Source organism: Mustela putorius, unplaced genomic scaffold (assembly GCF_011764305.1).
Source record: "Mustela putorius furo isolate JIRA1106 unplaced genomic scaffold, ASM1176430v1.1 tig00000873_pilon_pilon_pilon, whole genome shotgun sequence".
NCBI classification, from domain to species: Eukaryota; Metazoa; Chordata; class Mammalia; order Carnivora; family Mustelidae; genus Mustela; species Mustela putorius.
This window is the reverse complement of record NW_025421504.1, coordinates 4,108,039-4,132,325: the sequence shown is the minus strand read 5'-3', so window position 1 is coordinate 4,132,325 and position 24,287 is coordinate 4,108,039. Positions and strand designations below refer to the sequence as shown.

The following is a 24,287-nucleotide window of genomic DNA, read 5'->3' as shown; positions in this document are numbered from 1 at the left end:
GTTGCCAGACCCTTCGCTGGGCTTCGCCATCCTCCCTGATGGAGATCTGAGCCACCAAGGTCCGTGCACCCAGGACAGAGCCTGGGCTCCGGGCACTGTGGCGACACGCACTGCACGAGGAGACGAAGGAAGACTGCGTCCAGTACCCCGTTTCCGACTTGTCTATCGTGGTCCGTGTTCACAGCCTGTTACATTTTTGATGTACTTTTTAAAAACTTTATTTTGAAATTGTCTTAGACTCTAGGCTCACAGGACGTTGCAAAAGTCATAGAAAGGAGGTCCCGTGCTCTTTACCCAGTGTCTTCCCTCGTGACGTGTCATTATCAAAGCCAGGAAATGACGGGGGTCCAGTGTGAACTCAGTGTGAGCTAGTGTGAACTCAGCGTGAGCTAGTGTGAACTCAGCGTGAGCTAGTGTGAACTCAGTGTGAGCTAGTGTGAACTCAGCTGCAGACCTTCAGCTTTCACCAGCTTCATGGGCACTTCGTTGTTTTTTGACCTGTGGTTCCACGAACTTCTACCACGTGTGTGGATTCGTGTGCTCTCCGTCACAGTCGGGGAACAGAAATGTTCTGTTCCCCAAAGAATGGTGCCTGGTTTTGCGCTTACCCAAGGGCACTAGACGGCATGCTTTCATTATTTCTTTTTAATGTATTTTATTTTGCCTTCTTTCACTGACTATTGTGTATTCATCCTTTTTTCTTGTCTTTTTTAAATGTACCTTTAAAAGAGAAATTCCCCCAAGAGATCCTGCGGGCGCCCCGTTAGGGTTGGAAAGCACAGATGCTCCGGCCTCTCTGCACCGGCAGTTTCTGCTTATTCCTGTTTATATCTCCAGCTCACAGCCCCGTGCATCTTGACCACAGATGCTCACTCCGGGCTGTTCCCGGCCCCACGCCCGCGCCCGTGCCGGGAAGAGGTGGGCGGTCCGTGGTGCTGGAGCACCTGCTGGTGCTGGTCTGTGCACGTTCTGTCTGCCTCTTTCTCGGGTTCCAGGGATGGGAGGACCCTTTCCCCTTTCTGTGGCTGGGAAGACCCCTGCCAGGAGCTTGAGAAATTGGCCCAGAGTCTCTCAGCTGCTCAGTTGGGGGGGGGGGTTGAATACAAAGGGAGGGGTGCCTGAGACCACAGGCTCCTCTGAGGGAGGGATCACTGGCCCCCCCAGCCCCCCTGCAAGGGGAGGGTCTAGCACTACGGGGTGCTGGGGCTTGTGGCGTGAGCCCGGGAGGGTCAGCGTCCTCTCTCTGAATAAACAGCCGGAGGTGATGTGTGGGCTGCTTCACAGCCTCGAATTTCCTGAGCTCCTGCTTCTGGGGGGAGAGAGGAAAGAGCAGGGCTGGCTCGTGCCCAGTTCAGACAGGCTTCTCCGTGGCTGCGAATGGTGGTTTCACCTGTGCCCCTGTCGGTGCTAAAGGGGTGGGGGGCTTCAGGGCCCCCCCCCGAACAGTGGGTCCGGGCTGACGGAAGCCTCATGTCAGCCTGAGCAGCCGGCAGACCTCAGGCCCAAGACCAAGGCCTCTGCCCTGAAGGAAAAAACAAGGTTTCCTTTGGCTGGGATGCTTTCTGCCAGGTCACGAAAACAGGCCTGGAGTGGGGGGCTCCCCCTCTCCCGGCAAGGCACTTCATGTGGTTTCCAAAGCCCTTTGAGGCTGTAAACTCATTATCATCCTGCCCAGAACCCCATAAGGGAGGGCAGGAAATTCGAGCAGGCACCTTGCAAGCAGGTGATGAGCAAATGGGTTTGTTGCCTCTGTTTACAGGTGAGTAAACTGAGGCTCAGGGACATTATCAGGCCTTGAGCCAGTCAGTCACAGAGAAGCTCACGCCTTGTTATTCCCCGGGGTCCTCCAAAGAGTTCTTTAGCTTTTAATAAACCATCAAGGACCATGAACACCCGTGTGCCTCCGCCCGGCCCGAGCGGCCGCAGGAACCAGCCGTGTTTCCTGCCACCTGACACGCCCGCATCCTTCCCACGTGGGCCTTAGAATGTCCGCATGTAGCTTGCTGCGTTCCTCTCAGTTGTGCACCGTGGTGTGGTCTTGTGCACGTTGGACAACTGGGGGTATGAAGTATTAGCATCCTTGCGCGGCTTTTTGTGTTTGGAAATGTGAGGTCATTGCCCCCCCCCCGCCCCCCCCGGGCCTGTAGTTTTGGGTGTATATTCACTGCCGGAGGGTCGCGGGCGGGTGGCCCCGAACCACGATCCGCTGTGCTCTCCTCCACGGACACGCGTCATTTTCAGTTTTTGCCTTTAAACATGCTGCTGCTGTGACACGTGTTCTCTGGTAACTTTGTGTTCTCTGGTAACTTTGGAATTTGGGTTTAAAACTGTTATTCCAAGATCTCGGGCAAGCCGTCCAACCTGTGGGGCTTGTGATCTCTGCCCCACCCCATCTTTGTCCAGGAGTCTGGAACCGATCTGATGTCTGGCCTGGAACCAGAGCAGAGGGCTGGCAGGCTGAGAAGTCTAAACCAGTGTTTCCCAAACTATGTTCTGTCTGGGACCACGAATCAGTATTAAAGGTGCAAAGTGGTTCCATGGCCCGACAAGTTTAGGAAATAAAGAGTTTAAACTTAAAAAAAAAAAAAAAACCAGAAAACCCAAAACTCTACAGAATATAGTTTTTAGTGTGCTAATAAATACTTGTGAACATTAAAAGAGGGGAGCAATTAATGGATATATTTGTGGAAACCTTTTCGGACGGAAGCATCCTGCAGAACAAATTTTCTTGCTTTAACAGACTTTGAGAAACGGGTCTGAATTGTTGGCTGTGGGTGGGGAAACATGGATTTGTAGTGAAGAGAGGGGTTGCTTTTGTTTTTGTTTTGTGAGTGCTGGTAAGGAAAAACTTTCTCTCTATCCTCTTAGGTTCAGTACCAGAGGTCTGCAAATTAAACTGCAGGAGCCCCCCCCCCCCCCCGGGGCAATTAAATATCAAGAGCCACAGTATGGAAAGAAAAGACAGCTTTAATCACATAGGTATGGGAGTTTACAGAAAAAATGTGATGCAAAGGGGCAGTTAGAATGAAGCTTATATGCTATCACCAGAGGGGTAAGAACACTTACTGGAAAACAAATCACGTTTTGGAAAGATAAGTGGCCCTTAGGAGAATAGATGGGAAGTAGATAGTTCTGTGAATGTCTATTTAGGTCTGGTGTGAAGACTTTCCCGTCTTCTGTGATGAAGTCTGTGTTGCCTGGTTGCTGAGAGCAGGGGATTGGTGACAGCCAAGTCCTTCTGGGAAGTTCTGCTTTTAGACTGTTAAGAGATTTCAGGAGCTCAAATGGCTCCTCAGAATCACTATGCCACAGTGATGTCCCCTGGACCCCTCCCAAGGTCTCCTTTTTGTCTTGTTCTTTTCCAAGTCCCAGCCGGACAGCGGGCAGCGTGGAAAAGCTTAATGGAAATCAAAGAGCCTTGTCCATTGGGTGGCCTTCTCTGGACAGTGGAAGGAGCTGCTGACCCCCCAGCTTCCCCCTCATCCTGTGCGTGCCGCTTGTACATTTGGCTCAGAATGCTCTCGGCAGAGACCCCGGGATCTCACCAGATTCCAGACATGTGTCTGCACCTGTCAGACCCACATGGTGCCTTTTTTTTTTTTTTTAATTTTTTAAGATTTTACTTATTTATTTGAGAGAGAGAATGAACGCACAGGCCAGGGAAGGGGGGCAGAGGGGGCGGGACTGGATCCCAGGACCCTGAGCCAAAGGCAGATGGAGTGACCAGGCTCCGCACACGGTGCTTTTCAACCCAGAATGCTCGGTGGAGTCCCCTGAGAAGTTTTCAGAAAATACCAACCCTGGATTAGTGGACTCAATGGCTGGGGTGAGACCCCGCCTCTGTATTTTTTGGAAGTTCCTCTTTAGAGTAGTGATGTGTTGCTAGGATGGAGAACCTGTTTCCAGAGGTCAAACAGCCAGGGTCTCAGAGCCTTGCGCAACCCTGATCCCCCACCCCGCCCCCGCCCACCCCACCCCCGCCCCCAATCCCACTGTCTCAGCTGCTGAGCTTTGGTTTCCGTCCTTGTTTCGGGGAGGGCGGGCGTGGAGGCCGCTGCACATATCACCAACCTGGAGCGCCCCCACCCGGCAGCCCGCCCTCCTGGCACCCGGAGAGAGCCCGCTGGGGGTCTCTTGGTCTTTGAAACTGGCGCAGGGTTTGGGTTCCGGTTGTTCCGTGGCCAGGCATCTAGAATTCTGGCTGGCTGTCACCGGGGCGGCCCCGGGGCTCGTGGGTTCCCGAGGGAGGGTGGGCGAGGTTGGAAGTGGGCCTGGGGCTTCCCGGATCCGCCCCAGTGGCCCTCATGCCCGCAGGCGGAGCAGAGCTGGCTGCCGAGAGTTGAGATATCATCACATAATTTCCAAGACACCCTGTTGACATGTTAGCTCTTCAAGGGGAGAAATAAATGTGTATTAAGGTGCCCTGGAGGGGAAGAGGCAACCTGACAGCGGAGGTGGGAGGCGCAGGCTTCTTAGAAAGGAGGAAATGGGGCCTTCCTGCCACGGAGCTCCACAAACACGCCTCTGCTACCTAGGAGACCAGGAGGGGTGAGTAAGTCCCTCTGGCAAGTGCTCCAGATCAGGGTGTGACTCCAGAAGCACGGAAGGGTGGTCGAGTCTGAGGGAGGGCATCTGGAGGGCTTCCTAGAGGCGGTGATTTTTAACAGGGGTGGGGTTTTTAGGAGGGGTTTGGGAGACTGCAGGGCCTGTGCTGTGAGAGGTGGTTGAGCTGGGAACACCGTCTTTGGCTGAGTCTGGGGATGGAGAAGAGACCCCTCTGTGCTGTGGAAAGCCCTGCCTTGGGGGACAAGGGGAGGATAGCGCCCTGAGCAGTGCCTTTCCAGAAGGAGGGGCCGTTCATCTGTGCCAGCCTGGTGGAGCTGGATGTTGGTGCTGAGCATTTTCTCAGGAGGCTGGTTTAAATAGTGAGATGGGCGGGCGCCAGACGGCAGAGGTTAAGATGCGAGCAGGTGTTGGGAAGATGGGACCGCAGTGCAGACAAACTGTCAAGAGGTGGGGAGAAGGCCAGCAGCTGGAGGAGATCGTAGCTGGGCCCAAGGGAGGGGCCTGGTTTTTGAGATCGGAGGCAGCCTGACTGTCCGTCCTCGGTCGCGTTGCAAAGGAACCGGAAGAGAGATGTCAACCAGATATGACCGAACCGCCAGCCTGCTAAGCATTGCTCTGTGGCGAGAGAGACTTTGCAGGCCCCGGACCCCCAGGCCTGCCTGAGACCTCGCTCTGGGCCCCTTGGGAGCCCACCCTAGGACAGCAAGAGCGTGTGTGGGCTCCCTGCCCCCTGGGGGTGTGTGGCTGCATCTGCTGGCTGCCCACCCCAGGGGCCCCACGCTGCTGACCCGCCACCCAGCCCTTCCCTGGCCCCTGTGTGCAGGGCAGCCCAGCAACCGCCTGCAGAGCCAAGGGAAGGGTGTTTATTCCTTGGCCTTTGATGGCCCGTATCTGTGCATCCCATGGGGGTTCATCCAGGGCGGGTTGGAAAAGAGGTCGTGGGAGGGCTGGGTGTCGTGTTTACAACCCCGCTTTGGGCTCGGCAGGAGAAAGCAGGGGCGGGGGTGCGCTGGGGCATGCGTGCTTGTGGGGGTGGGGGGAAGAGAGGCTGCCACGTGACCACTTCCTTTCCTGTCCGCTGCCCTGCACCCGAGGGGGTGGTCTCGGGCATCATCACGTGGGTGTCCCTGCGCGGCGGGGTGGGTGGCACCCCCAGACTGTGCTTTCCTCCCAGGTGGCCCCTTTGGAGGTGGGAGCCTGCCCTAACTGTCCCCCTTCCCCTTTCAGAGTAGAAACCTGTTGCAGGCCACCTGTCCTGTGCTGCCGCCTCTCCCTGATGACTGTTCTGGCGGGGGGTCCCCAGGGAGGGCGGCGGGTGCTGCTCACTCTGGGCCCCCGGCAGGCATCCTTGTCAGGGACACCGTGGCACCCCTTCCCCTCCCCCGCCCCACATGGCAGCCTGTTGTCCAGCAAGGGGGCCAGAATGTCCTGAAAGTGACAGCCTTGGAAAACCCGAGCTAGACCCCCCTCCAAAGGGCTGGGAGGGATCCTGTTCGTGCTTCTGAACTGCCTTGGCCAGGAGCAGGTTTCCTCCAGCTCTAAGTATTTGTTTCCTCGATTGAAGGTGGAAGTTCCTACCTTACTCTGGCTCAAGTCAGGACTACAGGGCTGTGTGAGGGTCCTGGGGCCACTGTGACAGAGTACCACAAATTACCGTGGCCTTAGGCAACAGGAAAACCTACTGTCCTGCAGTTCCAGAGGCCCTGGTCTGGGATCAGGTCACTGGGCTACGGACGGCGTGCCGTGGGCAGGCCCCAGGAGGGTATGTCCTCATACCCGTGGGCCTTGGCTCGTGGCCACGGCACCCAGTCCCTGCCCCCATCGTCACGTGGTCACCTTCCCCGTAGTCTTCAACTGTCCCACAGGACACCCAGGATAGTCTCTGCGTCTCGAGTCCCTCCTGCCACGTCAGGGGACCTCTCCAGGCTCCAGGCAGGGGACACTGTGCCCCAGCGCCCCTGCTTTGTCTCGGGGCCCTTGTGGTCTCCAGGTACAAAATAAAACGATAAAGTGCCCTGCGGAGAGGAAAGGACTCATTAGACTTTTTCCTTTAAGTATAGTTTTCATGGTCTGTCTGTTTTTATGGCGCCCAGAACAAGAAATTCACCATCAGTAACACTTAGCACATTCACAGGGTTGGGCAGCATCACCATGATCTAGTTCCAGAACATTCCCATCCCCTCAAAAGGAAACCCCATGTCCATTAAGCGGTCCATTCCCATCCCCCCACCCATCCTGGCGGCCCCCAGTCTGCTCTTTATAGACTTTTTTTTCTGATCTGCGTGCCTGTGTGTGACTTTGCAGCTGGTAAACAGAGGCAGGACGAGTTGGTTACTGGAAGGACGAAGGTGCACGGAAGTCAGAGTGTGGAATGCCCCAGCTCGGAAGGGGAGAGGCCTGCGGGAGCTCCGCCGGCCCACGCTCTCCGTTCTTGGGGTCTCTGCCTGCGCTTCCCCCTACGCTGCCCTGTCTCCCTTTGCAGTTGGCCCCAGACAACTTCTCTCCTCCCTGAAGTCTGCATGACCTCGGGCTTTCTGGAGCCTCCACCAGAAAAGCTGCTGGGTCCGGGCTGCAGGGGGGTACGCTCAAACGGTCCAGCTCATCACTTGCTTGAGACAGGTGCGAGGCTGGGCGGTGGTCTTCCTTTGAAGCAGGAGTTCACCCTGGCCTGAGCACCTGTGAGCCAGATGAGACAAAGAACCCCAGAAACCGGTGGTGGTCTCACTGACGCTTAGCACAAATACAGCAGAGTAACTTCTTTGGAGAAGTTGTATTCTTTGTGGTAGTAGAATCTGGGAGACACATCCCCAGTATGTCCCCGGCAGGGGGGCGGTGTGAGGTAGGGATCAGCGGTCCTCGAGATCCAGTAGAGGCTACTGTGGCTCCCATCAAGCTGTATCCCTTAGCACCCCCAAACGTGGCTGCGCATGCACCATGGAGATCAAGGTGTAGCGCTCAGATAACGGGTCTCCGTGAGCTGCCCCCCAAGGACCTGGAGCCCTGGGTTGATTGAGAAACTCCAATGACTGCCGGCACAGTAGCCGCAGCAGCCGCTGACCGCGTGAAGTGTGCCTTGACTGGTGGTGCCCAGCTGGCTGCGTCGGGACAGCGTGCAACCCTGGATCACAGGGTTGTGAGTCTGAGCCCCACATGCGGTGTAGAAATAGCATAAATAAATAAACCCTGAAAAGAAGAAAAAAAGAAATGTGCCCGGTCCAAACCAGGGGGCTGCTGGGAGTGCACGAGGCACACTGAATTTCTGAGGCTCAGTACAGAAAGGAGAAGAAGAGTGTAAAATGTCTAAAAAGTTTTTGGGACCCCAGGTGGCTCTGTTGTGAAGTGTCTGCTTTCGGCTCAGGTCATGATCCCGGGGTCGTGGGATCGAGCTCCCTGCTGCACACACAGCCTGCTTTTCCCTCCCTCAGCCCCTCCCCCTGCTTGTGCGCGCGCTCTCTCTCAAATGAACAGATTCTTTTTAAAAAATTTAAAAATAAAAAAATAGAAAGGGTTTAAGTGACCTGTTGAGTTGATACTGTTTGGGCTGTATTAAGTAAAATACATTAAGTGTCGCCTGTTTCTTCTTACGTTTTTAAACGTGGCTACTGCCAGTGACAGATGTGCTGTGCTTATGGGGCCTCGCTTTCTGTTTCTGCTGGGGATTCAGTGGGCGGCTGTGTGGGCTCCAGGCCATTCTGGTAGATGCTGTGTGTGGGCCGGCCCCAGGGGCAGAACTAATTCATCAGAAAAGCACCCCCCACCCCTGGGCTGAGCGTCTTGTGAGGCCCAGGGGTTCCCTCTCCTGCGCTCTGGAGACCCCCATCCCATGGGCGATGCACCCAGAAACACGTGGGAAGCCCCCAGGCCACGTCCCGGGCCAGCAGTCTGTAGGGATGAGAGGAAGAGGAAGGGCAGGCAGTGGCCTTGGAGAGCTGGCAGGTTGCCCATGTGGTGCCCAGGAAAGGGGGTGGTGGGTCCTGGGGGACAAGTCTAGGTGAGAGGTTCCAAGGGGAACGCTGGGAAGCAGGGGCCCCGCTCACAGGACAGGCGGAGCCGGGAGGTGGCATCTCCATGGTTCCGCGTCAGCCTTGACGCCGGGTGGGACAGGAGTCGCTCCTGCTGTCATTTGGAGCTGTCCTTCAAGGCCCAGTGGCAAGGGCCCAGCAGGCGGGGCAGGGGGTGGTTGGAGGGGCTGGGCCCTCCCTCTTCCCTGTCCTCGGAAACCACCTTGTTGGAGGAAAGAGAAGCCTAGGTTCCGAGTGGCCAGTCTTCCCAGCTTGAACGTCGCGTCCTGCTTTAGTTCCTGTAAGGTGATCGTGTCCATTTCACAGGTGGGGAAGGTCAGGTCCCACAGGGTTGGGTAATGAGCCAGAGCTGATGTGAGTGAGGGGGACCTTGAGCCTGGTGTGTCTCCGAGGCCCTCAGCTCAGGGCCGCACCGCCCTCCCTAGCACTGAGATGGGAGCAAGGACTCTGGACACGGGGTCCCTCCCCTGGAAGCGGCCTGTGTTTGGCCCCCGGCCCAGAGACCCAGGGCAGCAGCTCTGCACTCTGAGGGGAGGGGAAGGGAGTGGGAGGCCAGCCTCCCTGAGGCCATTATGGCAAACCTGGAGACTCGGGAGGCCTTGGGGAGGAAATTGGCCATCTGGAGTGGGAGCGGCCAGGCTGGACTGCCAGTGGCTGCTGCTACGGAGATCTGGCTTCTGAGAACTGGAGGGAGGAGCCGCTGGACATGATCAGCCTGCCAGTGTGGCCAGTGGGCCGGGTGCTTGGAAGGTGGGGTGGGGCTCACCCACCAGCCATGGGGGCGAGTGTGGACGGGGAAGGAGAGAATGCCTCGGGGGGGAGGGGCCGGGCTCGAGTTGTTCCTCCCGCGGGTGGCCACCTGCTCAGGTGTCACTCAGGACTCCTTTGCACTTGAACTTCTCGCCCTCTGCCCCTGCAACTTCCCAACACCAGCAAGAGCTTTCCCCTAGTGGGGAGTAGGTCTGGGGCTGGCTGCCTTGGCCCCCCCTGAGCCTGGGAGTGACTCAGTCAGGGTCAGAGGTCGTGGCATAGGATGGGTCTGGCAGATCCCAGCGCCCAGGCCCCACCCCAAACAGGGTGGCTCCCAAGCTCCTCCTTCTGGGGACCACCTAGCCCATCCCTAGGGTCTGTAGGGGGGTGACTCACTGCCTGGGCCCTTAGGCTGTAGAAGCTGCAGCCCAGCTCCCCGAAACCGAGTCCTTAGGCTCCAGGAAGAAGACAGAGCTTGGGGTAAGCTGGGCTGGCCCCACCTTTCCCTCCCGAGCCCCGGCCCGTGGTCCCCTTGTGCTGCTTCTCCCGTGGGGGTGATTCTGTCACCGTGGCCTTGGGCAGTAGGTGGCACACAGGGCCCGCTGTGCTCTGGCCCCCATGCCCAGACCCTGGAACAGCCCCAGCTTTGGTTTTTGACAGCTTTCCTGGGGAGGTCTGCAGCCCTGGGGGGAGGCCTGCCCGATAGCCTGCTGTGCCATCTGAGCTGGATGGGGTTGGGACCCATCAGGGGCTCACCTGGCAGAAAGGGTGCTGGGCGGGGCAGCAGGGAGAGGGGGCACCCCCGGGCCGTGTCCGATTCCTGGCACTGCCCTGCACGCCCGTCCTATCTTACCTGGGCAGGAGGACAGTCGGAGGAGAGGGACTGGAGGCTTCTCGGGCCCACAAACTTCTTGGCCAGGGCAGCTGGACTGGGTGTCCAGGTGAGTGCCTCCTGCCCTCTCTCCTTCCCGGACCCCATGGCCCTTTCCTTTTGGGGATGACTCAAGCCCTCTGGGGGGCTCAGCTCCTTGGCGTTTCTCAGGCACGGAATGCACCCCGCACGGCCCGGTTGGCTTCAGGCCTGCAGCCAGGCGCCCCTGGCCTCCTCCGGGGGTGGGGGGGGGGGCCTTCTCCCTCGCCCTGCCTCCGAGCCTCGGTTCTCAGGCGGTCCCTCCTACCTCTACGGCGCTCTGGGAGGCTCCTTGTTCCGCGGCCACAAAGCCCCTTTGATCCTCTGCTCGGCTCGGAGCCATGTGACCCGGTGGGCGGGCCGCGCTCTCAGGCGGCCAGCGCAGCCCGTCGCCGCGGCTGGGGTGAGTTCTCCGCTCCCTTTGTTCCTTGCAGCCTCGCACCGGTGGCTGGGGGCCTCAGGTGGTGCGGCCGCCCCAGGGTTCCCCGAGGGCAGGGCAACGGGGGCCCAGAGCGGCGCCTCCCCGGGCCCCCTGCCTGCGGCCGGCGGACCGCCCCGGGTCCCCGGGAGAGGGGTGGTGGGAGCTCGGTCTCCACGCGGGGCCCAGATTTTCGGCCGCGGAGCAGAAGAAAGGGGCTTTGTGCGGCCACAGCTATCTCTTTGTAAATATTTGGCCAGCTTGGCTGAGTGGTTAGGTCCTCCTCCGGCAGGGAGTTTCTTGGAGCCCGTTTCCCGTTCGCAGGGGGCTTCCCTGACTTCTAGGAGGCCCCGGGCTGGAGAGGGGGGGCTCGGGTTGGCCGCCGCCTCCTAAAACTGTTCCGCACCAATTGTCAGCCGTTGGGGCCGAGGCTGGGCGGGAGACTGGCTTCGGCAGATGCTGGAAACACGGGATCCGACGTGGTATTGTGGGTCGGGGAGTCGGCGGCGGCTTGTCTGGGTTCCGGGCGCTGTGGGGGGTGCGGCTTGCTCCCCGAGCGGGTGGGGGCTGGGACGGGTGCACCGCGCTGGAGGGGGAGTGGGGCGGTCCGCCACCCCTTGTCAAGGAGCAGGGGTGAGGAAGCAGCCCCACGGGGACCCGGGGACCTGCCATCCGAAGAGCCTTCCAGCCGAGACGCTGGGGAATGCCCCAGACTCAGATCCCAGGCCGGCCCAGCGCGTCCGGAGGGCCCCAGTGCTGGGAGGGCCGAGGTGCTCTGGGGCCACGCCATCTGTTGCTGAAACGTCGTTCTCCGCCTCTCGCTCCCTCTGCCTCCAGGCACTCCATCCTGGTCCCTCCGCTTCCTCTCTGCTGGGGAGTCTTCCCAGCTTTTGTCAGAGGTTTGGGGAGCATCTCTGCTCACCAAAGAGCAGTTTGAAATTCCTTTCCTGGAGAAAAATGTGCCGCCCAGCCAGTGTGTTTCTGGCTGTAGAGACAGCGCCCCGATCGGAATTTGGTTTGGATCCCTCATGGAAAATCCTGTTAGGGGACGAGGGAGAGGGAGAAAGAGCCCCCATGTGCTCACGATCCTTTCTATTCCCTTATAACCCCTTATAAGTGCGTGCGGAGTCCCCACTTCATTCACTGTGGGTGTTTACATAAATGTCAGTCCTCTTGGGCCTCTCCCCGCAACCCAGGGGGCCCCTTTTCAGGAAATAGGAAGAAGATTGAGTTTGTTTAACCATTTGGGGCCTGAGAGCCGGCGTCTGCCTGAGACCTCAGACGCCTGAGACCTCGTGCCTAGGGTAGGATTCTTGCTTCCCTCCTTTGGATCTCCTTTGGGCTAAGGTGTGACTGCGGAAGGAGACCTCTTCCGAGGCCGACCCCCTCCCAGGCGTCCCCATGCCCACCCCCCACCCCATCATTTCTGTGTTGTGGCACCTGCGACACCATCGTGTCTACCGGTTTGTGTGTTTATTTCCTCCAGATGGCACCTTGTGGGACGACGGTTGGCTGCTCTGTGGGGAGGGGCCTGCTCTGTGTGGGGCCCTGGGCGCTCCAGGACCGAGGAGTCAGCACCCTTCTGGATGGGAAGGGGACATCCACAAGGCGACACCCAGCCAGGCCAAAGACAGCTCTGGTTGGGGCCCGTTGGGCCATCCCCTGTGCACCTGGCCCAGCTTGTCCTCCCCAAGTCTGGAGGACAGGGCTTACCCTGGGCTTTCTCCCCAGAAGCCCTGTACCCGCTTGGGTGACCACCCCTCCCCACCTCCCTGGCCACGTACTGTCCCCACTTCCTGTTCCGCCACTGCCTGAGCTGCCCTTGTCATTGTCAGATAGGACAGCAGCATTCCCTGGGGGTGTTCAGAGAAGGGGAAGACCCCATCCTTATGAGAGCCGCCGGCAGCTCGAGCCGGGCCCAGCTTCCTGTGTTGTCAAAGAGCTCAGTGCCTTTTTCGGAAGCTGTTGGTTCACTGGGGAGCTTCCGTTATCCCAGGCCCGCTGCCCACCGGGATCTCGGGTGGCTTTTCCTTACGGCCCGAGGGTTCTGGGCGCCCTCCTCCTCTGCTTGGCTGAGAGCACAGGAAGAAGGACTGTATTTCAGGGCTGGTGATGTGGGGAGAGCCCCGCGCCCCGCAGCCAGGCTCTGGGGAAATGCTTCTAGCACAGATCACAGCCCTCGGCGAAGACGCCATCCGCAGGCTTCTGCCTCCAGCGGCAAGCTTTGATTTCTCTGTTGAGCGCCAGCCTGGTTCCTTGGACAGGTCGGGGCCTGTTCTCAGGAGCTCGGTGGAGCCTTAGGAGGCCTGCCCAGAACCGCTGCGAGGGTGGTGGGCTGTGCAGCCGGCTCTGCGGGCGAGCGGGGAGGCCCAGGGCTAGTCACAGGCCCGCCAGCCCACCCCCTCCCAGCCGGCTCATCTGGACCCTTTTTCAGGGTTGGCGGAGGGACGGGGCGGTTGGGGGTGCATATCTTGCTTGCGGTGGCCTGTCCCTGGACCGTGGGTGCAGGAGTGGGGTTTACATGCTACCCTCATCTCCTTCTCTGTTACCACCTCTGGGAAGTGTGGGGCCACTAGGCCTGTGGGGGCAGAAGAGCAGCCCTGCCAGGCCCAGAGGTTCTGAGTTCTGATTCTGACTTTGTGGAGGGGCCTGAGCTGCCGCTGGGCCTCCGGGCGGAGCAGAGTTCATGCTCAGCTGGCGGGAGCTGGTTTCGGGGAGGAGGGCCTGGGCCTCGGTTTGGGGCAGCAGCACGGTGCAGAGGGTGTGCAAGGTGAAGGCCAGCCTGTCCGCTCCCTCCCTCGTCCTGGCTGTTCCAACCTCAGCCGAATTTTCAATGTTTTGATTTGGGTTCGGTAGCTGGATCATGGCAAGGGCACCCTGACATTTCTTGTCCCTCTCCTGAACCTGGGGACGGGGGACAGCTCCTGAGAGGCTGGCTCCTGACCACCCATGGCTGCACCTGGAGCCCCAGCTCTGGGTCAGGGTGAGTCACCAACACTGACCCGCACTTGGCCTTGGGCAGGGAGGCTCCGCTGGTTCCCCTGTGGTGCTCCTTGCTGGGCTCTGTCACACCTGGCTTAGGCCCTCCCCTTCCCGGACCTGTGTCCCCAGAGGCCTGCCAGCCCCGGCCCTGCCCTGCGAGTGCCAGGCACGGAGTGGCCGGTCATCAGGATAGTGTCCTTGCTGGTGTCCCCAGTGGAATGCAGACCTCCCCCGACCCCGCAGGCCCGGTTCTAGGTGCCTGTCACCAGGCCTCTGGCAGCAGATAAGATTTTCCTAGCTCAGAGCAGGAGGTGAATTCACCCTCCCTCGTGGAGGAAGGATCCAGCCACATCAGGTCGGGAGGTTGGTGTCCGGTCTAGGGTCTCTTAGACCGTGGGCCTGTGGAGAGAGGGCGCTTCCTTGGTCTCGGCCTCCAGGTCTTGCTTAGTTCACGATGCTCAGTTCACGAACGCACTCCTGTCAGCGCGGGGGGACCGCAGCGGTTCATCTGTCCACCCGGGACTCCGCGGTTTCCATGCAGCGAGCTCCGGGGGCCTCACACGAGCAGCGGCGAGTCCTGCTGTCCTTATGTGAGCTCTTCTTGGAGCGTTTTTTTAGGCCCCAAATGCATTCTCCCCAGGGCCGGGCACTGGGCCAGATGACCCTGGCACCGCTCCGCGCCCTGGTTCCGGGGAAGTAGGGGACCAGAGAAGGGATCCATGTCGTGTCCCTGTCACTGGCTGTCCGTGGTGGGCTCCAAAGACTAAAGACGGTGACAGTGGCTCCACGGAGTCTGAGGGAGAACGGCTGCTGGTTGTGGGTGGGGGGCCGCGGGTGGGCAGCGTGGCGCGGAGAGCCGTGGAGGGAGGCGGCACATCCGTGGCAGGGCCACGCGCGCTTCCAGGAATTCTCTCCCTCTTGGCCTCACTCTCCTGCGCAGGTGGGCTGGGGGCTGGCCTAGCCCTGCGGACCCAGGCCACGGGGTGGAGGGAGGCTGGGAGGCCGCGGTCGGTTTGCAGACCCCACGCTCTGCTGATCGGGGGCTGGTACCCGTCGCTCCGGGACTTGGCAGTCCGTCTGCTGGGGCCGGTCCCTGTGGCCGGTGCCGTCCTGCTGATCACGGACGGTCACCTCTGGGCCTGGTCCCCGGGGCCCTCGGTCTTCATCTTAGGGAGTTTACTTAAGTAACGAGAACGCCAGGTTCCCTACCTGGAAACTGAGGCGAAACAATAAAGTCATCCTGGAAGCATTTTTAGGTGGGTAAGAGTTTCTTTCCTTAGGTAGGGTTGCTTAGTAGGAATAAGTTTATTTATTACAGAAGAAAGGAACTTCAAGATGACCCCAGGGACCCCCTTACCCCAAGGCCGGTGTGGCCTTTGTGGATGCTGATGCCCCCTCCCAGCCCTCCTGCAGCCTCTGCTCCCTGGAACTCTCTGGAGCCCATCGGGCTGGCCGAGGCGCTGCTTCCTGCGGGTCAGGACTGTGCATCTGAACAGTGCCCAGCACGGACTGTGCGAGCGCCTCCCCGTCGGTCTTCCTGCACGCCAGGGATGTTAGAGCTCAGGGCACAAACCCGTCCTCCCCCCCCCTTGCAGGCGGACGCCAGGGCCCAGGCCCGAGAAGCTGGTCACTGGGCCCCTTGGGTTCAGTAGCTTGGCCCACTGAGGCCAAATTGGAGGCAGTGGAGCTGGGACTCCTTCCCATGTGTCCCCTACTCAGGTTTAGTGTGAGCCCCTCTTAGCCCCCTCCACCCCGAGGGCCCCAGCAGGCTGAGGACCCTTGGAGGCTGGATCCAAGAGAGCACAGCCCCCTGCGTGAGGCCTGCCGTCCCTTGATGTGGTGACTCTAGGTGGAAGGCAGGGAACAGCGCGGAGTCTGGTTGGGTCCAGCGGGCCTTGTGTCCCAGCCGAGGGGAGGGTCGGACGGGATGGGGTGGCCGGATTTGGTGGACACTGGGGCTAACTGGGTGTCCACCTCTGCTAACTTGGCGTCGGCCGGCTCCCAAGGACTAGGGGGTACTCTGTTTCCCAAGGCTCCCCACTGCACCCCTCTTCTTGCCCTGCTCATGCGCTGGGACGGCCTGGCTGCTCGCGCCCCAAATTCCAGGAGGAGATGGATGTTCAGGGAGGTGGTTTCCCTCGCGGGGCCAGTGACCTGCATCACCCCCTGTGCACCTCTGGAGGACGCTGTGGCCTTACACACGTGGCTCGCCGCCTCTGAGCCGCGCTCCAGCATCCAGAAGGCATCATAACAGTCACCGCCTCACGGGGTTGGCGTGAGGGTGAACGGACATAAATCAGAGAACGTGTGACCCTGGCCACGGAGATGTACGTTAGCCTGTGACAGCCACTGTCATGAGTTCCAACAACGTGGCCGCCCTGGGACCAGCAGGGTAGGGAGACACACAAGTCGGGCCTTCCAGAAGCTTCCAGTCCAGTTAGGTTGGTGGTATGTACACTCCAAGATGAGATGCCCTGGGACCCTCGGGCGTCCCCAGGAAGGCAGCTCGTTGGCAGTGGGGACTCAGCAAAGCCTTCAGGGCCCGGAAGTGTTGTACCGGTCGTCCTGGGCTCCCTGGACACAGAGGAGAGCAGCTGAGAATCGGGGCAGCCAGAGAAACGGGACAGGAGGGCAGAGGAGGGGCGCAGGGGGTGTGGGGCCAGTCCCCTGTGCTGTTCTCAGGCCGCCCGGCTCCGTGCACGCCCTCCACACCGCACCTCTCCGCAGATGCCTGCTTCCTGCTTTATGCTCGCCTGGCACAGGTTCCTCAGCTGACCTGTGCCGTCCTTCCAGAGGTCTTGGCTGCATCCCCAGCCTCCCCCAGGGCTCACGGTGGAACCGGCGTGCCTGGTCCGTCTCCCTGGGTCCTTGCGTGTGGGCCAGCAGCCACCTCTGTCTCTGTCACTTCCTGCTGTGCCTTGGACGCTGCTCAGCAGGAACGTGCAGAGAGACTTCCCGGCCTGAGACCCAGGCCTGGTCCTCCGGAGCCTCATGCCGCCAGCTCCTGGGTTGCAGCTGGAGCCCGGGGAGGATGAGCCAGCGGCCTCTCTCCGTACCTTGCTTTCTGCCTCTGGCTCAAGAGCAGAAACTTGCATCTGCTGCTCATTCACGGGGCTGTGGGGGAGACTGAGTCAGGGCTGGGAGGCGGGTTCTCTGTGGGTCCCAGGGTTTGCTGGGTGGGTTGGGGGTAGAAGAAGCCCTTCCGTGGGGGCTGGTCTGGACTGCCTCCTCCCCACGGGGCTCTCTAAGGACAGCTGGGGAGTAAAGAGCTAGTTAACACCACGGGGCTTCGGGAGACTCAGTACTAAAGTTATAATTAAACCTTGAGCCACCACAGGCCCCTCTCCTTCGGGGGCCTGGGCCACCCCATAAAAGTGGGGCTTCAGTGAATTCTCTCTCTGACTTGTTTTTATGGCGTCTCCCTCCCAGCAGAGTCCCTAGGGCTTGGGATCTGGAGGGAGTGGCCGAGAGCCTCTCACACATCTGGGGTGGATGCTGCGGAGATGGCTCCGGAAGTCCGGGGGCCCCAGCAGCTGCGGGCTCCCGCAGTCACTTCCTCTGCCCGACCCGGCAGGCGAGACTGAGCACCTGCCCGATGTGTGTGTGTCGGGCAGAGGGTGGGGGGCGGTGCCAGGTCCGGCTGCTCCCGCACACAGCTGGTTCTGGTACCGGTGTCCCCACAGCCGGGATGCTGAGTGGGCTCTCCCTTGTCCTTCCTGCCCAGAGACCTGGGATGAGCCGAGTGTACCCTTTGTGGTCCCTTTGTGGCCCCCGGTTGCTGCACGTTTACTGCTGCCATCCTGCCCTTCCTGGTGAGGCTTAGGGCCTCCTTTGGTATTAAAGGGACCTGCTCCTAGTGCTCCTAGTTCACTGTGGCTGACAGGTTCAAGGCTGGGACACCGAGATGAAAGGCGAGTCCTCATGAGCACTGCTGGTGAGAGGAGCACACAGCGGGAGGTCCCGGAGGAGCCCGCCAGCGTCCCACTCCCAGGGCTGCAGACTCAGAGTGGTGCTGGGAGCCGCCCATGGACGTGGACACAGCCCCCGCGCTCGTGTACTAGGGATCCCTCACGGGGCCCCCGTTACGTTGTTAATAGCTTTGTTGAGATGGCATCCGTACACCATGAAGGTCACTCTCCCAGAGCGTGCCGTTCAGCGGTGTTTCATGCATTTGCAACGTCCTACGGTTATCGCCACTGATTCCAGAACATTCTCATCATCTCCGAAGAGACTCTATCCATCTGTAGCCAGGCTCTCCGCAGGCCCGGGCAGCACGGAACTGCGTCGGTCTGTGTAAATTCTCCTGTTCTGCGTATTCTGCAGGACTGGAATCCAACGCATCTGGCTTTTCACGGGGTGTGGTGTCTTCAAGGTTTGCACTGTGGCAGGTGCCAAAGCTTCGTTCCTTTTCGTGACTGAACAGTACTCCACACGACGGCCACGCCGTGCTCCGTTTACCTGTTCATCTGTGGGTGGGCGTCAGGGGTGCCCTGCATTCTGTCATGACTCACGCCGCCGTGAACACAGGTGCCCAGGTCTTGGTGTGCATGTGTTTTCGTTTCTCTTGGGGACCTGCCCGTCCCGTGGTAGGTGGTGGGGGCGCACTGGGCCTCCTGCCCCCAGTCCCTGCGTGTTTCTTGCACTTTCCCCCGTGACATGTTGAATCTACGTCTGGACAATTTTCCAGAGGTGCAGGGCCAGCCTCGTGGGATATGGTGGCTGGGCCTGGGGATGGGTTTGGGGATCGGTTTGGGGGTCCGCGTGGGGGCACAGAAGAGCCATTCGGGTCTGTAGCCAAGTGCTGCCGCTGGCTTCTGGTTCTCTTCACCCGTGGGGAAATGGAAGAAGGTCTGCGGGTCCTCCCGCTGGGGCGATGGGGAAGCTGCAGTGGAGCCCCTGAGCGGGAGGAAGTGGGTGGAGGGAGCGGCTGGGCTGCGCAGACCCCCTCCATCGTAGGAAGCTGGGGGAGTGGACGGAATGGATGGGGTGTGGGAGCGGCCTCTTCCTGGAAGATCAGGCTCCCCCTGACCTCACCAGCCGTGGCCCCAGGCAGACGCTTCCTTCCAGGGAGGGTGGAGGTGCGGGGGACTCGGGGACCCCGGGAGGGGGCGCAGGCAGCCGGAGCATCTGCCCCCGTGCCACACACAGAAAAGTTAGGCTCAAACAAACACGTGTCCTTTGTCATGTGAAACCAGCACAGGAGCGCAAAACGCAAAGTCCGTTTGCCCTGTGCCCGGTGCGCCTGCTCCCCCCGCAGCCCACAGCCCGAGCTGAGAGCCCCGGAAGGGCCTGACGGGGCTGGGAAGCCAGGAGGGGGCGGAAGCCAGGAGGGGGCGGCGAGGCCCTGGGCCGGCTTCCCTCCTCCTCCGGGCCGCAGCTGGAGGGGCCTCCACCTCTCGCCAGTTCGCAGGCAGAAATTACCATATGAATGTGGCTCCTTCCCGGATCCTGGAGCTGAGGGACCTGGGAGGGCACAGGCTCCCACCCCCAGGCCTCCTTGTTCTGTGCTGGCGGCCGACCTAGCGGAGGAGGCTGACTTTGACTCTTTGACTCGTTTCCGATCCCTCGGCAGGTACCCCCGGGGCACAGAGGGTGCGGGGTGAGCGGGACACCCCACCGACAGCACGCTTCAGGCTGGGCTTTCTTCCGTCCTGACTTGTGTAAGGACAGGTTTCCGTGGTGTTGGTTCTGTTGGTCTCATTTCAAGAGTCACCGCTAGTTACCGCAGTAAACGCGGGCTCCAGGGAGAAACCGGCGGCCGGGTGGGGGGCGGGATAGCAAGTTTGAGCGCGTTTAGACTGAAGTGCCCTTGCACAGCCAAGCCCTGGGGTCCCTGCTGCTCTGGTGGCCCAGCAGCCTCTTGTGTCTGAGCCCCGGGCTCTGTCCGTTGTTCAGCCACTCTTAAGTTTGGGCTGGAGGTGTGTCACATAGAACAGCTGGATGGCAGATTCAGGGACAGCAGGAAAAGTCCCCCTGGAGTTCTGCAACTCACCGACAGATGCCAGCTCCCAGGGGGCGTGTCTTCAGGGTTGCCCAGTGACTGGTGGCCTGGTCCCCTGCACACAGGAGACCCACTTGACTCTGTGGCACCTGTCAGGCTGCCTGTAGCTGGGGAAGCCACTCAGGGTAGTGCCTCAGGGTGGTCCCAGGTGTTCTGCTCCGAGCCCCTGCCCATCTGCTGGGCCTGCCTGCCCCTGGCCCCGTCACAGGCCACCAAGTGTCTGCCTGGTTTCCTTCTCCGTGGGCGCCCTACCCCCATTTCCTGAGCGAAATTTCCTGACCAGGCAGGAGCCACCCCCGGAAGCACATCCATCCATCCATCCTTCCTCTTGGGGGTTTGGTGCCTCTAGAGGATGACATGGTTAACGTCCAGCTCACACGCTGCCGCACACTGAAAGCCGCCGGGGAGCCCGTGGGAAAGGATGCAGGCCAGCACCTCGGGGGCCAGGGCGGGAGAGGTGCCACCTGGATTGGCCAGGGAGCAGTGGCCGGCCCCCCACGATGTTCTGGGAAGAGAGGAAGGCTGGAGGAAGAGCAGTAGCTCCCCGCTCATTCATTCAGCACCCTAGGGGAAGGGGGGGTTCTCTGGGAGCAGGGGGCGGGGAGAACCGCTCTGAGGAGCCTTGTTTGCAGAGCTGATAGGAGCTCCGGAGACTGGCCACGTACCGAAGCTGGGGAGCTGAGCGGGGCCTGTACTTCGCGGACAGCGACTTAGAGCGTTGTCGGTGCCTCGCATGTTTCTGCCTCGGCAGTAATCTTTGATTCTTACAATGTTCTTGGGAGGCCAGTGTTACTGTTCCAGTGTACGCATAAGGAAATGGAGGCACAGAGAGGTTAGGTTACTTGCTCAGGGTCACACAGTAAGTGTGGTGAGGGCTACCAGTGAGTGGACAGAGGTTGGCATTTAATGTCCAGAGGACAGGCAGTCTACGGGGGAGAGCATCCAGCCCGGGACCAGGACGGATTCTGCTGGTGGAGGAGGGGCTGGTGGGCAGCCTTAGCCCCAGCAGCTCAGACAGAGGAGACAAAGCAGCAGAGGCCGGCATGGAAGCCCAGAGAAGAGAGCACTTAGGGAAAGGAAAGGGGACTGGTCAGAGCTCATTCCCTACAACTTGGGGTGAGGAGGTACCCCAGGCACTTGGCTCTGCAGAGGCCCAGCGGCTGTGTCTGCTTAAAACGCCAGGTCCAGAGTGTACCCAGACTTTGTGCCACAGCGCAGGCAGGAAGATGGACCGGACCTGCTGCTTCCCCTCTGCTGTGTGACCCGGCACCTGGGCACAGGGGTGTCTGCACTCCGCCCACGGCCAGCATCCCACCCCCTGCTGGTGTGTCGGGGCGGATGGACATGTCTGTCCAGAGGGTGGGCAGCGGGCTTTTTCCTGGGAAGGGCCTGGCCTAAAGGGTCGGGTGTGTTTCCAGGACTCCTGGGATGGGCTGGCAGCCGGTCCCGCGCTCCGGCTGGAGAGCGTGTGACCGTAGGGGTGGGCCCTCCAGTATCACAGCGTCCTCCTTTGGTTTATTCACTGGGTGAGGGGCTCCTGTGGGCGAGCGGGGGCTGGAGGGGGCAGGGGTGGGGAGGCGTGGAGGGTCTGAGCAGCCCCGCGGGGTTGTAGGCTGAGGGCCGTGGAAGGGTCCTTGCTGATCCCTGGGCCCTGAGCACGCTGTGTGCAGAGCCCCCGTCCTCCTGAGCAGGAAGGACCCTGGGTGGGAGGGGGGATGCGTCCAGCCCCCCCCGCCCCCCACCGGCCCCCTGTCAGCCTGAAGCTGGAGCCACAGAGGGATGGGTGCCCTGGTGCGAGAGGGTCTGGGGCTGCCGACCCCGCCCCTGCTTTCCCCCACCCTTCCTGGACCCTCAGCCCCTGGGCCTGTGGTATGAGCGGTCCCTCCCCCTGCCTCAGGGGTCATCTGGCTGGGCTTCTCTTCCGGCCCAGGAATGTGCCCCTCCCTGCTCGGCCCGCCTTCCCGGAGGGGGCTCTGGGCACGGGGTCGCCTTGGCCAGCGCCCCCATCACCCCACTCACCCCAGGCCTGACCAGAACTGCACAGGCATGGTTTGTTTCGTAACTTTTTGGGGGAGGGGGAGGTGAATTTTGATGTCTTTTTCCACGTAGCCCCTGGGGGTGGGGAGGCTGCCCCCTCGTAGCCCGAGAGCCCTGTCTACTTTCTGTTTTCTCAGATGACTTCATCAGCTGGAGGAGGCAGCACCCCCAGCCTCTGTCCGGTCTCCCCCCAGCTCTGGGGAGCATCTGCTGACAGTGCTGCTGATAGGAGGGGGGGGGGCAGGGGCAGGGGAGGCAGAAGCCTCCCTCTTTAGGGGGACATCCCTGATAAGAGGAAATTCCACGCTGTGACAAATGGCCGGTTTCCATCCATCCACGGGGGCGGGTGGGACCTTTTCTTTCTCTTTTTAACTTGGCAAATATTTGCCAAGAACTAACGGAATCTCTGTGGTCAGCCGGCCCCTTCGGACCCGGTGGGCGGGCTGGCTGGGGCTGGATTCTGGGTTAGCTTGGGGGCGGGGGTCCCGGTCATGCTGGAAGGTTCTCTGGGGTGGGAGGAGGCTCCGGTGGGTGGGTGGGCCAGGGGGCACAGTCCCTGATCCTGCAAGGCCAGTGGGTGCTGGAAAATGGGCTAATAAATCCTTGACACAGGAAGTCGGAGGGCTCATCCCAGCCCTGGCTGCCTGTCAGTTCTCCAGGCTGCCTTGTAGGAAGGGAGCTCAGGCGGCTTGCAGGTCGGAGCCTGCTCTGAGCGGAGAAAGACGGATGTCTCGCCCGGCCGAGAGTCCCTGGGAGGGGGAGGCGGGCCTGCAAATCAGGAACAGAAGAGGGCCTCTTCCAGAAGGGGGTGGGGTGGCCTGGTGAGAGGTGGCCGCTGTCCAACTCGGACTCTGCCGGACTCGGGCCAACTGAAGCGAAGAGCTTCTCGAGATTTGAGACTCCTGCCTGCACGACGGCGGAGAAGCTTGCTTCCACGCGTCCGGCGGGAGCGAAGCCCGGGAGCCTTGGTGGACGGTAGGAGCGGGGGAACCCCCTCCCCGCCTTCTCCGCCTTTGGGGCGTCTCTGGTCCTTGAAGGAATGAATGAAACGAATGAGTCAGAAGGGGATGGCACGGTCACTGCCGGGTCCTCTCCCAGGTCCGCAGAGGCTAGGGCGTCCTGGAAGATCTTCCTTGATGGATGCACACCCCCACCGGCTCTCCCCACACGGGAACCAGAGACTGCAACTTTGTCTTCGGCAGTCGGCAGTCGGGGGCCGCCGCCGCCGCCGCCTCCTCCTCCTCCTCCTCTTCCTCCTCCTCCTCCTCCTCCTCCTCCTCCTCCTCGGAAAAGGGAAGGAGCTCCGGAGCAGGAGAAAAATGCAGCCCTTTGCATATGCAAATCCCTTTTTTCTTGCGGAGGCGCGAGCCTTTGTGCTCCTGTTCTAAGCCTGAGTTTCAGGCCGGAGGGCGAAGTCTCCGGTTTCTGGCATCCCGGTTCCCGACCAGACTCCCGACGACGAGGCACTTCCTGCCTCGTACAACGTGTGAAGTGTAATTTGATTTGGAATTACTTATCGAATTAGATGAGGCGTGTGTGCTTTTGAAATTCAGCCCTCGATCCCCGCCCGCACAAATCTGCAAAATTTGGTCATTTATATTCAGTGTTTTCCATCTTTAGAAGGGAACAGGAAGTTCCCCTGCGACGTTTATGGGGAGCTTGTAGCGGCTTGGGTGGGTGAATGGGGGACAAGGAGAAAGGAGCAAGGAGCAGAGGAAATGGAGGAGGTCCTGTTTCCAAAGCCCTGCAGGGGGCGAGGCCCCTACACTCCCTGCCCACCCCCTGCACATGGCTGGTTCTCACTGGCCCTCTCGCTGCAGCTCTGGGAGGGAGACCCCTGGCCTTGAATCATTTGTTGAATGAATCTGTATTGTGGTTCTGGTCCCCTAGGACCCTGTGATCTCCCCACCCCCAAGTTTTTATTTATTTTTGACAGAGAGCACAAGCAGGGGGAGCAGCAGAGGGAGAGGGAGAAGCAGGCCACCCCCTGTGCAGGGAGCCTGACCAGGGGCTGGACCCGAGGAGTCCAGGATCTTCTTCCACAATTATTGTTTGTAGCCATTTTTTTAAGATGCAAAGCAGTTCCGTGTGTGTGTGTGTGTGTGTGTGTGTGTGTGTGTGTCCGTGTGTCCGGTCCGTCTGTCCGGTCCCCAGCCCCACTGACTTCCCCAGGTTGGCTAACAAGCACCTCTCCCTCCCCTGCCCCTCACAGCCAGGAGTGGGGAGGCCTCTTTGAGGCCCCTGTGAATTGGTCAGCTCAGCCTGGGGCGACCTCCAGGAAGTGGAGTTTGGGGATGGGAAGGGGCATTTTGCTCTCTGCTGGGATGGCTCCATGGGGAGCTTGCAGAGCAGCAGCGTCCCAGGCCTCTGTGTGGGGCCTCTGCTGTGTCAGGGCTTGTGTTCTTTGCCCCCCCGCGCCCCCCGCCTTCCCTGGGAGTTCTGCGGCCTGGAGAAGGCCCCTGGACTCTGGGACTCCTATACTGGGCCCTGCGATTACTTTAAAGGAGCTTGACCAGCCAGGCTTAGCCTTTAGGTGGTTTTCTCCCAGGTTGTGGGGGCTCAAATGCTGTGCCCCTTGATAGGCCTGGGGCTTCCCTACAG

The 24,287-nt window shown here is 60.5% G+C and overlaps 1 protein-coding gene across 5 annotated transcripts in view; it reads left to right on the top strand.

The window, feature by feature from the left end:
- Positions 1-24,287, top strand: part of SEPTIN9 (septin 9) — a 144,403-nt gene that overhangs the window by 102,044 nt on the left and 18,072 nt on the right. Inside the window, exon 1 of one of the 5 annotated variants that reach the window (XM_004748820.3) lies at positions 10,577-10,651. The exons of the other annotated variants lie outside the window; for them this stretch is intronic. The gene's annotated coding sequence lies outside the window, so the exon portion shown is untranslated. Of the gene's footprint in view, positions 1-10,576; positions 10,652-24,287 lie in introns of those variants that run through there. 5 annotated transcript variants of the gene reach the window in all.